We start from the raw sequence: 12,602 nt of genomic DNA, 5'->3' as shown, positions 1-12,602 counted from the left end.
CGCGAAATTCCTAGCAACCACTGAATGTAAGAGTAAATTGAGTCGCCACATTGATTACATAGTTTTTGCAGTATTTTTGCTGATGTGAGAATGGTGATGAAACTATGATAAAGACCACAAAATCGAATTACCGAATTGATATACTGACTTAATCTAAGTATTTTCGACATGTAGAAAGTAAATCTATTACTTCATTTGTTTAAACAACAAATATTTCGACGGGATCCTGGCCACATGGTTCATTTAAGTTTATTTATCGATATCAGATGATATAGTCGTCCCTATAAAAAAGGTTGGAAGTTGGAAATTACTTTTCCCATTCTTCTCTTATGAAATCAAATTAAAAACATTTCGGTCTAATTTTCACTTCACAATTCCGCATACATTTCTGACGAGATGACAAATGTCCTTACGTCCACTAGAATTGATCCATCCCATTAGTAAAACGATTTTTCTTCAATCGCCACCGTCTCTTAGAAATCGCAAATCACTCGCTCACTTATACCTATTACCAATCCAAAGAAGCATCAATCGTCAACCCCCCTCAACCACAAAAAAAATTGTATCAAATTGTACGATTTCCATTGGAATTACATCTCGTTGTTCTATTGTGCGTAAACCGAAAATATTTTCGCTTGGATTATAAAATCGGTTGCTTAGTATTTTGTATTGAATGGAAGGCGTTGATATGGAAAAAATCTTAAAATTAACAACAATATTAAACGGATTTAGATGGTAAAAAAGTGGGTATATAGACACCGCAATAAATACGTAATACGGGAGCGCAACAACAGCATCATCAACAGCTATAAACATTTTAATAAAGTGGAGTATTACTCACGGTGACTTAATCGATTATTAGTGTACTTATGTGGGATATAACAATAATGTTTTGAGCTGTTTAAAGAACGGTAAAAATTATGTGCAAAGTAGAAAAGGGTATAATGCAAAATAATGAAATGAATATGTCCTTTGAAATATGAGACTTTTATTAATATTTCTATTGCAGAAAAAGAGATTAAAAAAAATTAATTCGTTGATTCTCTCATCGTTTCTCTTGTGCATTTAGAAAAAGGACTTACTCATCAAAGTTCCTTTCATATTTTTAAGAGATTTATTATAGTAGATTACATTGGATGCTGCTTGGTAGTTCATTTATTCATTACACTCGGAATCAATTGCAACTACACGAGTCAAAATAACCGTTTCCAAAGCGAGTTGCTCAAAACCACACGAGTGAGTTCGCGAGTTCACAAAATTCACTCCGTAAGTGTGCCTAAAATTTGAATTTTAAGTGAACGATTTGATGAAAAAGTGAACCGAAAAGTACATTTCAACGCTTCATTCTATGAAAATGACGCTACGTCAGAAAGACCTCCGCACTTTCCATTTTGAATTTCGACAGCACTTACGGCGTGAATTGATTCCTAATGTAATGAACTACCAAGCAGCATCCAATGTTATGCTGTTTTACTTTACTAGTGAGGTAATGTGGCCTTTCCCTCACTAGTGAAGACCCTTTCTCTCGCTCGTAAAGTAAAACGCCATACTTTACACGTGAAATAATTTAATATCTCGTATCACGATGAGTAAAAGTACCTCGGGCTGAAGCCGTCGGATACTTTTACTCATCTGGATACGAGATATCAAATTACTTCACTGGTATAATAATGTACTATTATTGCCTATCCACCCGGAATATTGTTGTTACGTGTACATTTTCCCACCCAAGGACCTGACAGTTCACAACCAAAAGTGTTCCAGAAGACAACTGGCAAATTCTTGAATATCAAAAGATGTATAATGTATAATTTCACAACATTTATGTCGCGCTATTTCATTCACTCTCAGACTAATAATAAACATAACTGCATTGAAGGCTGATGAAATCGGCTCCCACTTATTCATAGTAACATTAATCCAGAAAACATCACTACTGTTTTGATGACATGTTGACAAACTACTTCGACTGTTTTGTTTTTGTGAAGTGCTAGATTCATATTTTGCGTAACAATTATATGTAGATTTTGGTGGTGTTACAACAAACTTTGCTGTGAAGTGAATCCATGATAATTTAAGTGTTGAGTGTTTTTGAAAAGACGTAAAAAATGCAAAAATTAAAATTGTTTGGCCATAGGTGTTCGTCGAAGTTGAAAAAAATCGAAATTAAGTTCCAAACAAAACCTTTTCATATTTTATTTCGATGCCGAACGTTATTTGAAGTATTTTTGCATTATATTATGCATGGAAATTTTGCATAATTAATTTTTAATTCAGTAAAGTATCGTGAAAAATTAAGAAAATAAGCAAAGTCAGAAACCTTCGTCAACATGCTTGCAGCACGCCATCTTTTACATATAAAACAATCGGGATATTTAGCAAAGATGTAAACAAAATGTCCTTCTTCATTTGGCAAATGACCCTTCTCCATCGGGTTGTACATGTTATGAACACAAAATCAGCTTTATAAAAAAAACTAAAAACTTTTGTGTTATGCTCTAGAATAATTTGTTGCTCAATAATATTCTTAATCGAATTAAAATTGTTGTTTGGAACTCAAATTGGCTCTAGACTTTTATTTTTGTGTTTTTAATTTTATTTTTTTGGAATTTTTTTTATGAATTTGCTTACAGTCAATTTTCAGCATAAATTAGCTTCAGCTGTTTTTCAGCTGATCCACACATACAATCAAAACTGGTTTTCCTTGTTCATACGGTTGAAGCTGCTACACGCACGCGCATGATAGTGGTAAAACCGTATAAATACGTATGAACGGTTGTGATTGTTTATATGGATCAGCTGAAAAACAGCTGAAGCTAATTTATGCTGAAAATTGACTGCCTTTGACTGTACATTTATGTGCACTTAATTCAAGTCACAGAGTTTGTGTTATCATAACACTGTTATGAAAACTAAAACAACATCGTGAGTCATTGTTTCGATTTCAGTGCAATAAGTACCTAAAGTATGTTTCATGTGATATATTTTTGCTGATAAGTAATGAAAATCTTCTGGTATGTAATGAATTTTACTTTACTAGTGAGGTAATGTGGCCTTTCCCTCACTAGTGAAGACCCTTTCACTCGCTCGTAAAGTAAAACGCCATACTTTACACGTGAAATAATTTGATATCTCGTATCACGATGAGTAAAAGTACCTCGGGCTGAAGCCCTCGGATACTTTTACTCATCTGGATACGAGATATCAAATTACTTCACTGGTATAGTAATCTCGCAAAAGGCGTCATGGAGAGCGGACGTGTTTCATCACAGCTCTCATAAACAAATTATTTCTTGTGCAACTTCATTTATTCTGTGACAATTTTCTTAATTTTAATAATTTTACATCCGTGATTAATAGTGAACAGTGATTCCACCTTGCAATTTTATAGATTTTTGACAAAATCAAAATTTATTTCTTTTCATTTTTCAACTCGCTATACAATTGTGTATGAATTTGGTCTTTTGTGTGTGACCTTTGTAATATTTTAATTGTTTGCGTACATGTGCTTCGAGTGAGTAAAAATCAGTGTTTGAATTGGATCGCTAAATGCCATCATAATGCGATGAGTGATGCAATTGGTTCGAAAGAACTTTTGCCGGAAGGCGTAATGGTTGGTCTCTCATAAAGTCCGACTTTAATGTTCCTAGGAACTTTTTGGCCTTTGGGCTTTCGGTTCGAATGTGAACTTTTCTTTTGTTTTACAGATTTGGGCATTCATTTATTTGTCTCTTCTACATGAAAAACAATGCAGCTTAAATTACATTTATGCTGTTTGTATGTATGTATGTGTCATTGTTGTTTTTAGTGTTCGGGAACACAATGACTTCGTTTTTATTGTCACGCTTTCATTACTAATAATATGAAAAAATATGTTGACAAAACCGAATGCTTTCTCAGGTGCGGCCTGGAGAAACAGATCTTTGCAACCGGAGGAAATTCCAAACTACTTAGCTAGCTTGGATGATACCAAAAAACTGCAAATGTCTAACCAAAAAATAGTGAGCACAATAGGCCCAACGGAGGCCTCCGTGCGCGTTCTGCACAGAAATGAGCAGAACAACACTACCCTTAATAAAAAAAAAAAAAAATGTACTATTCCTTCACTTATGATGTAATAAAAAAGTTCCCACATGTAACGACCTCTTTCCGCTGGTGGGAAATGTACATGTAACAACAATATTCCGGGTGGATAGGCAATAATAGTATTATATCTATCTAGAACGATAATATCGAGCTTATCTCCCTAGGGAGTTTTTGTTTATCTCGATATATCTGTTCTCGACAGATAAAATATGGTATGCACCTATTGCCAGACTGTTATTTTGACGTGTAGGAATTATTGCCCACGCCTTCGGCTCTGGTAATAATGTCCTACACGTCAAAATAACAATATTGGCAACAGGTACATAATATATATTACATGACTATGGATAAAAAGATGCAAAGTAGAGTTTTCGTGTAAATTCTGTTGATCCGAAGCGAAGCCGAGGTCAATAAACACACGAAGACGAGACTTTTCATCTTTTATTCCGAGTTATGCAACGGATTTTACATGCTAAGGGTGTCGAAAGAAGTGCTTGAAACAAGAAACGTACGGTTTTCGACGCATGTAGCATGTAAAATTTTTTGTGTCACCGAGAATTGAAATACGACTCTTTTCAGCACTCATTTTAGTGTTGTAAAGTGACTTATTTCAGCACCCGTTTGATGTGATATTACAACACTCAAAGCAGTGTTGATATGGAATTTGTAGGAGTTGTTACAGCATTCGTTTGAGAAAATGCAAAGCAATGTGATCGATCAAATTTGAAGAGTGATTGTTTACAATGAAAATTATAATTTTTTGTGCTCTTGTCTATTTCAATTCTCGGTTGGCACAAAGGATGATGTGTTACACGTATTGTAATGAGATTTTTTCAGCACACGACCCAAGTTTTCCTTACGAGCGGAGCGAGAAAAAATCAACATTACAATACTTGTAACACAACATACTATTTCATCATATTTGCCAGAACGACAGTTAAGAGTAAGTTAAGTACTTTGAACGTTTGTGCTATAGCTGAATATAACGATTTAGCAGAGGTCAGTATAAAATTTCGTGAACCAACAGGATTCCGTCATTAGGTCCAAACTTATGCAGAGTTCAGTTTGTAAATGTCGTTGACAAAAGATATTCAAAAATTTTAATAATAATTTTTAGAGATTTTCTTTACCGTTTGTACTGCATTTTCAAGGACTATTTAATTTTTAAAGATTTTTTTGTATTTCCAAGGTTTTTTTTCTGAGGATTCACTTCGATTGTAAGGATTCTCCTCTGATAAACATATTTTCTAATTGTCAAAGGAGAGCCCAATCAAGTTTAAACCACAGCTGTACACAGAAAACATTACCATGTAGGGCATTCATTATATCTTCCAACCATATTTTCGGTATAGATAAACAACTCCATGTACAAAGGTTCAAAATCAACAACACGCACACAAAAGACTACCCTGAAATCCAAATCTCATAACATCGAACAATGGTTCAATCGTAACATATTCGCGATGTTTATCTCATTTTTATATGATCCAACTAATAAAATTGAAATGAATGTTCTATGGACCCCTGAGCTACTTCGCTGTCAATAATAACTGCATTGTGTTGTGGTACACGCAGAATGAAGCACATTGTGGCTTCGAACTTTTTTTTTGTCGTTCGTAGGAGTCAAATTACATGGCAAGGATTTAATCAAAATATTCAATCAGATAAGGTTAAAGTGACATCATATTACGACCCTTCTAATGAATTTGATTCGTTTGTAGCTGATGAATTTAAGAACATTGACGAATGCAATATATTGGTCTCTGAAACAGATTTAGATTTTTTCTATTTTTGGTTTATAGTAAGAATTTTTTCAGAGGACTAAATGTCTGATATACGCGTGAGACTTGTAAGACCATACACGTAACGTTGTCGTGTCGAATTAAAAATAAATAAATAAATAAATTTATTTCTGTTTCGGTCGCTTTAAAGGCTTTTTTTTAAATCAGTTCACCCCCATAAAACCACATAAAAACGTGGATTACATGCTATATTAAGTGAACCAACGGCCACTGTGCATTTATATACCTTCTACACACTGTTTTACAAACCATAAATTAAGGATATGTGCATCGCTGAGCAAATAAAAACGTCGAACATTCCCACACATAAAACACAGAGCAAGACAGTGCACCCCTTTTTTATGTGTGATTGACTTGACCATAATAATACCGAAAACTACATCAATTGTTTAATAACACACAGTTGCATAACCACGTAAATGCATTGATTTTTCATTTTCGTTACGATTGTCACTCAATTGCGAGGGGTCGTTTAGGACATGAGAAAATTACCTTGACAGGTGGTGAAATTTTTCGAAAACATTAATCAGTGTTCATTGCACAGGAAAATGTGAGATTGAATTTTGATTTCCGAGTTTTTTTTATGGTATTTATTCCGACAGTATTTAAGTAAGAGAAAATTCTGCGAAAGCAATGGTTCATGGATAGTTTTCCAAAAATGTTTCTAATTTTGAGTCGGAACATTCGAATTTTATCGTCTCTTTCGATAACATGTTGACGTGTCAGAAGCGATGCGTGATACAGCCCTCAATTCACGAGACACACTTAAAACGCCAATGCTTGCGTCAATCCACACCTATTACATCGGGAACCAAAAATAAATTATGCCGTGGAACCCCTCGAGAAATATGCGAGATAAAATTTTGATTAGGTTGATGACTGCTTGAACTTGAAGAGATATAAGTCGATAACAAGGGAATCTATGTTATGTTATGTTATACGCATCACATGCAATTCGAAGTTAGGATGGAGTGTGTGAGATTTTTTTTTTACTAATTTCAACCATATTTTACCATATGCAGCCATAATACACTACGAACCTGGATAATTGTGATGTTTACAACTAAAATGCAAAACTGCAAGTACTAGTGGATAATCCCCGACTTTGCTCAGGAAAATTATAATGACAAAACATTCAAATATTAACTTGTCAAAGATTTTCACGCGTTACAGACATATTACCCCGTTTAAAGGATGCATCCGAAGTCCTGATACTATGCGATGTACGCTAACAGTATATTTAACCAACGCACTTCAAGCAAAAGTGATCATAGTCGACTACTGCCAAATTGGCGGTACTGTTTTGTATGAAATGGTTTTTTTTACAGTGTTTTACAGTTGTGTGACACAATGACACGCTGTTAAGTTTCAGTACCTTATTTAGCGTACCACTCATGCTTGAAGTTTGTTGATTTAACCAAAAATCCGTTGAGTGAAAATTTCATTATTTTTCTGTTGACATTATACCGACGCCGGGTTATTGCAAAGACATCTTGTTTCAAATAGCGATACTACGGTAGAATAAGACAAGAGAAGTAATTTCGAAAATTTATTGCCACTCCTGCCGACCTAACTTCGACTTAACTTTTCCTCACTAGTCGATATGCCATGTTTTAAGTCTCTAAATAATTTGTTGATAATTTATAAAATTTAAATCGCCCAAAACCACTTACAGTGGAGGTGCGACGCAAGACCTGTTATCCACTTACAAAAGAACTGATATAGGTGTAGGTGACGCTTACAGATTCGACACGCAAAAAGATATGCGTCACAAATGGCAGCTTATGAAACCAGATAAATTGTTGGAAGAAAATTATAAGTAAGTGGGCGATATCAGTTCTTTTGTAACAAGATTTTTTTGAGAATTTGGTATAACGCAATAAAATCAGCGAATTTAAAATAAAGCTTCCATAGCTTCCAAATAAGCAACTTTTTAGTAAAACCCTGAAATACGTGACGACTAGAATCTAAATCTCTATAAATTTGTCTTTCAAACGAACTTTCTATCTGCCATATTTCCCGAGAAATGGTTCAAATAGCTTACGACTAAAACGTTCATGGCGTGAGGTAATTTGGCACACGGTGCTAAAACAACGCATTTTTCAACTACGTAAACCGTGAACTCGCACAGGATTTTTCGATACCAACATTTTGTAAAAGGAGTCATTAAGTCGATGACATGGCTAAAAAGCATTTGTAGCAATAAACTGGCCTGTGCGAAATCACCTATTACGTAGTTTAAAAGTGTGTTCTTTTGTCACCGTGTGTCAGATTTCCCGATGCCCTTTGTCTTTTACTCGAGTTTTCCATCTGCCGTATTTCCCGATTTATGGCTGACATAGCTCGCACTTAAAACGCTCACAGCTCCCAAATAGACGACTTTTTTTAGAAAACCATGAAACACGTGTCGACTGAAATCTAAAACTCTATAAATTTGTCTTTTAAACAAACTTTGTATCTGCCATATTTTCTGAGTTATGGGTCCTATAGCTATAGCTTAACACGGTCGTAGCTCCGAAATTATAAGCTTTTATGAAAATTCCTTCAAATTAGTTTCTTAGAATTACGTCCTTAACATACTTTGAAAATTTCAGAAAAATTTACCGGTAAATTCAAAAGTTTCGTTGTAACAGAGTGACAGAGTAACAGTGACAAAGTGACAAAGGTTGGTAAAATTCATTAATTTCAAAATGTATGAAAATCCATTTCTTCAAATTTCTAAGTTTGAAATTTACTATCTCGGCCAAATCTTAACCGTATGTGGCGTGTGATAGCTCGTTAAACTCGTATGGATGCCCAGATTACGAATAAAATACTTTGGGGGTAGTAGGAGCAAAGGGTGAAAAAGTAAAAAAGTTCGTATCCTCAGATCCTCAGTCCTGCGTTAAATTTTTTTGTCAAATTATTCAGTGTGAACGGACTTGCGTCACGGCCCTTCACTAACGTAGGGCTATGATTATCGAAAATTGGCACACATAATCTTCGTTTTTTTTACAGTTTGGAAGTATTTCTGAGCTGACTTCTGTGTGAGCGTTATTTGTCATGTCACATCATTGTGACAAAGTCCCGAATTTTATTGAGCAATATTTCAAACGAGACGAAAATGTTATAATCCAGATCTACGTTCCGATACAAAAAAAAAAAAAAATTAACATCCGGTGACTTTGCAAGTAAATTTGTAAAACATCTCCATAAAACTGAACATCTTCAGGTTTTCGAATGTGGTTAAAAGAAAATGGAAAATATAATAAGACCCAAACCCACCCATACCCTTTAAGTTCCAATAAATTCTGAGTTGAATTATGGAAATAATTAATTTTAAATACTTTATCGCTTGATTACAGTTGTTTATGCGACGAAAGAAACTTGATTTTTGTTAAAAAGGAAGTTGAATTTTCTTTCCGAATTTATAATTAAAACAGCTTAAAGAACGTATCGTATAACAATTCAATACAATTCACGTGCAATAAAATGCTAAAATTTCGGTTGAATATTGTCGTTTTGGTGTTATTTTTATTCGAACCACCTCCGCGCGTATTCGTTTATCAAGCAGCACTCCTTCACCGTGTATCCTTTACCCTTCTGTTACCATGTTACATCAATTACATTCCTGAAAATAACTTTACTTCACATTTCTCTCTCTCTTTATAACTTGAGAAGCACCGCATATATGTATAAACGGTCCCGGTGAATTATATTTATTTTTCCAAGTAAATTTTGTGATTGTTAAGCTCTACTTTACCACCCATTCATAAGATCTAATCACTAAAACATAATGCTAGCTTAGACTGAATTTATATCCTGCACATTAAATATCCCCGGACGAACAAAAGGGATGTTTGAAATAGTATAAAAGGAGTAAATCTACACCATCGTTTCTCGGATTTATATTATTTTCTCAAGGATTGTACGTATAAGTATATTCGCCCCGCGCTGAATGAGTGTTGTAACACACCACCAGCAGCCGTATCAAAATTGGGATATCGCTCAATCGGTTCGAAGAAGAAGTGGCGAATGTGTATCTATAAACGTGGAGGATAAATAGATATGCTGCTTAGTGTTCGTGCAGATGAAGATTATGTAAATTTAAATGTTGGCATAATGTGCAAAGAGGTGAAACGGAAATGCAAATTATTGTGTGGATTTTTGTTATATGACCGACTATATATGTACGCTCATTTATACCTACTTTCCTAGCGTATTTTATCAGAAATTGTGATAAGAAAAGACATTTGTGCGGTTAAAGGGTGGGCTAGGAATGGGTGAGATATAGCTCGTACACTTTTCAGTTTGTTTTTCATTGCGTAGGATGCAATATACATCGAAGTGATGTGACAAGTTCTTCGGAAAAGTCTTTGAACCAACAACAGAGTCATGTGTTTGTGTTGAGTACTTCAAGCTGATATATTCAATCGTTTTATTAGAACACTTTCTGTATACATCAGTAGAAACAAACGCTTCGTTTGGGTTCAGATCAATTAAAGAGACTCGCATAGCTTAGGCGAATGACCTTTTTATTTTAATTACACCATCAGAAACTCCATAGATGCACAGTGCATTTGTTCTTCAATTCGATCAAATTTAAAAGTTTCATTCCCATTAACAATAAAGGGTTTTCGTGAAAGTGTACCATTATAAAGCAGCTCATGTTTACGAAGTCAACCAGCATAACAAACAATTTCCATCAAATTTATATGGAACACACAAATTGATAGATTAATCGCTTTAAATTTGGTTTGATACAAACGAAATATGAATGCATTTTCGATTGGGAAATTATTCGTTTTTTGGTTCAGATTTCAGCTGAGTTCTGTCGACGATGTTATGATACTGAGCGACTGTGAATATAGTGTGCCGGTTTACACTCCATAAATAACGACTTCTATCCAAAAACGAATCATTAGGGCTTTTTCCTTCGATTACAAATATTTATTCTGAGTATATCGAGTATATCTTCCGTACATTGAGTTTGACAACCGCAACATTTAGAAAAATGAATTTTTTTACGCGATGGACTCCGATTCAATTAAACAAAATCCCAACAAAAATCTCTTCGAGAAAAGTGTGACGCAGTCCTTGAAATACAATTTCTAAAATGAATGATATCGTTGGAGTTGACGCTTTCAGCTTCGTTACGCAAAAATTAAATTTTACACCCAATTAGTTCAAACAAGCTGGCTTAGGTTTTCTCATCATCTGCCAAATAATTTTTACAAAAAAAAATTTGACTGGAAACAACCAAAATTTTACCAAAAAAAATCTGCGTCGCAAAGTGGCAGATAAATTTTCTTGCAGGTCTGTTCCTGAACATCTGCCACTTTTCGACGCAGATTTTTTTGGTAAAATTTTGGTTGTTTCCAGTCAATTTTTTTTTTGTAAAAATTATTTGGCAGATGATGAGAAAACCTAAGCCAGCTTGTTTGAACTAATTGGGTGTAAAATTTAATTTTTGCGTAACGAAGCTGAAAACCACACTCAGAAACCACTTCGAGGCCAATAAAACAAAATTCTGGTTTTTCCTGGGGTAATGACGTATCACATTTTCATTTTTATGCCCGCCCTGAGGTTCCTGCAAAATTTCATGGAGATTGGCTGACTAGTTTCCGAGATCGACCGTCGATAGATAGACAGATAGACAGATAGATAGAAACATACAGAGTAAGTTGAAAGATTTTGATTGTTTGGAAAACGTTAATTTGGTGCATTTTCTATCAAAATGACCAACTTCAAAACGATGTATCTCCGGCAATTTTAAAGTTACATAGTCGAGTGAAAGCTCGTTTTGCTCGTATTTGAAGCGCGAATAAGATAGAATAGGATTTGTGGTGATACAGGCCAAAGGAAAGAAACTTAAATTCTCGCCTATATATAGTTGCCGCGTCTCAAAAAAAATTCTTCGTTCTTTTTTTGGAAGTTAGACTGCGTCAAGTCCTCCGCTATCGCTCCGGACATGATGCCAGTGTGTAGCTTGTGATCTCAGGAATTGGCAAGGTAATTATTTTTGAAATAGAACCAGTATCGACTGAGTACTGGATATACTCAGAATATACGCGATATACTCGAATTACCCAGTATATTTGTGATCGAAGGGACGAGCCCTGTTTTCTTAAGATAATGACTATGACTATTTCGACGAAGTTTCTCAGTTTTTTTTTCGAATTTTCCCAATTTTTACGATTCACAAAAATCTGGGAAAATGTTTTCCAGATAACCCGCTAATAAGAGTTCACTTCGCGACCTGTCTCAACTTTGTGGACAATTTTCATAAGAAAAACCTAACCTGAAAAACACAAAATTTTGTTAAAAACACCGAGTGTAGACGAGGCAAATGTATACAGTCGGAGAAATATAGATTTCGGGATTTTTAGAGATATCATCGTTTCTCTAATTCTCTCAATTGTCATTTGAAATAACATGCGAGATGAGAGAATACGGAAGATACAGAAAAACGATGAAAACGATGAAGTCTCTTAAAATCAATGAATGTCAACACAAAGTATGGTCGAATGTCAAACTTTGAATGTAGCAGAGGACATTGCGATTTCATCAGAGGTGAGTTTGTTTATGTGTAATCGCTATGTCCTCCGGTTTGTATAAACAAACAGTCATATCTGGTTTGTACATTCATTGCTTAAAATCCCGAAATCTTTATTTCTCCGACTGTATAAACTACCAACTATGGTCTAATGTCACCGCGGCGGACATTACGATTTT

Source organism: Bradysia coprophila, unplaced genomic scaffold (assembly GCF_014529535.1).
Source record: "Bradysia coprophila strain Holo2 unplaced genomic scaffold, BU_Bcop_v1 contig_232, whole genome shotgun sequence".
NCBI lineage: Eukaryota > Metazoa > Arthropoda > Insecta > Diptera > Sciaridae > Bradysia > Bradysia coprophila.
This window is presented reverse-complemented; position numbering follows the sequence as displayed.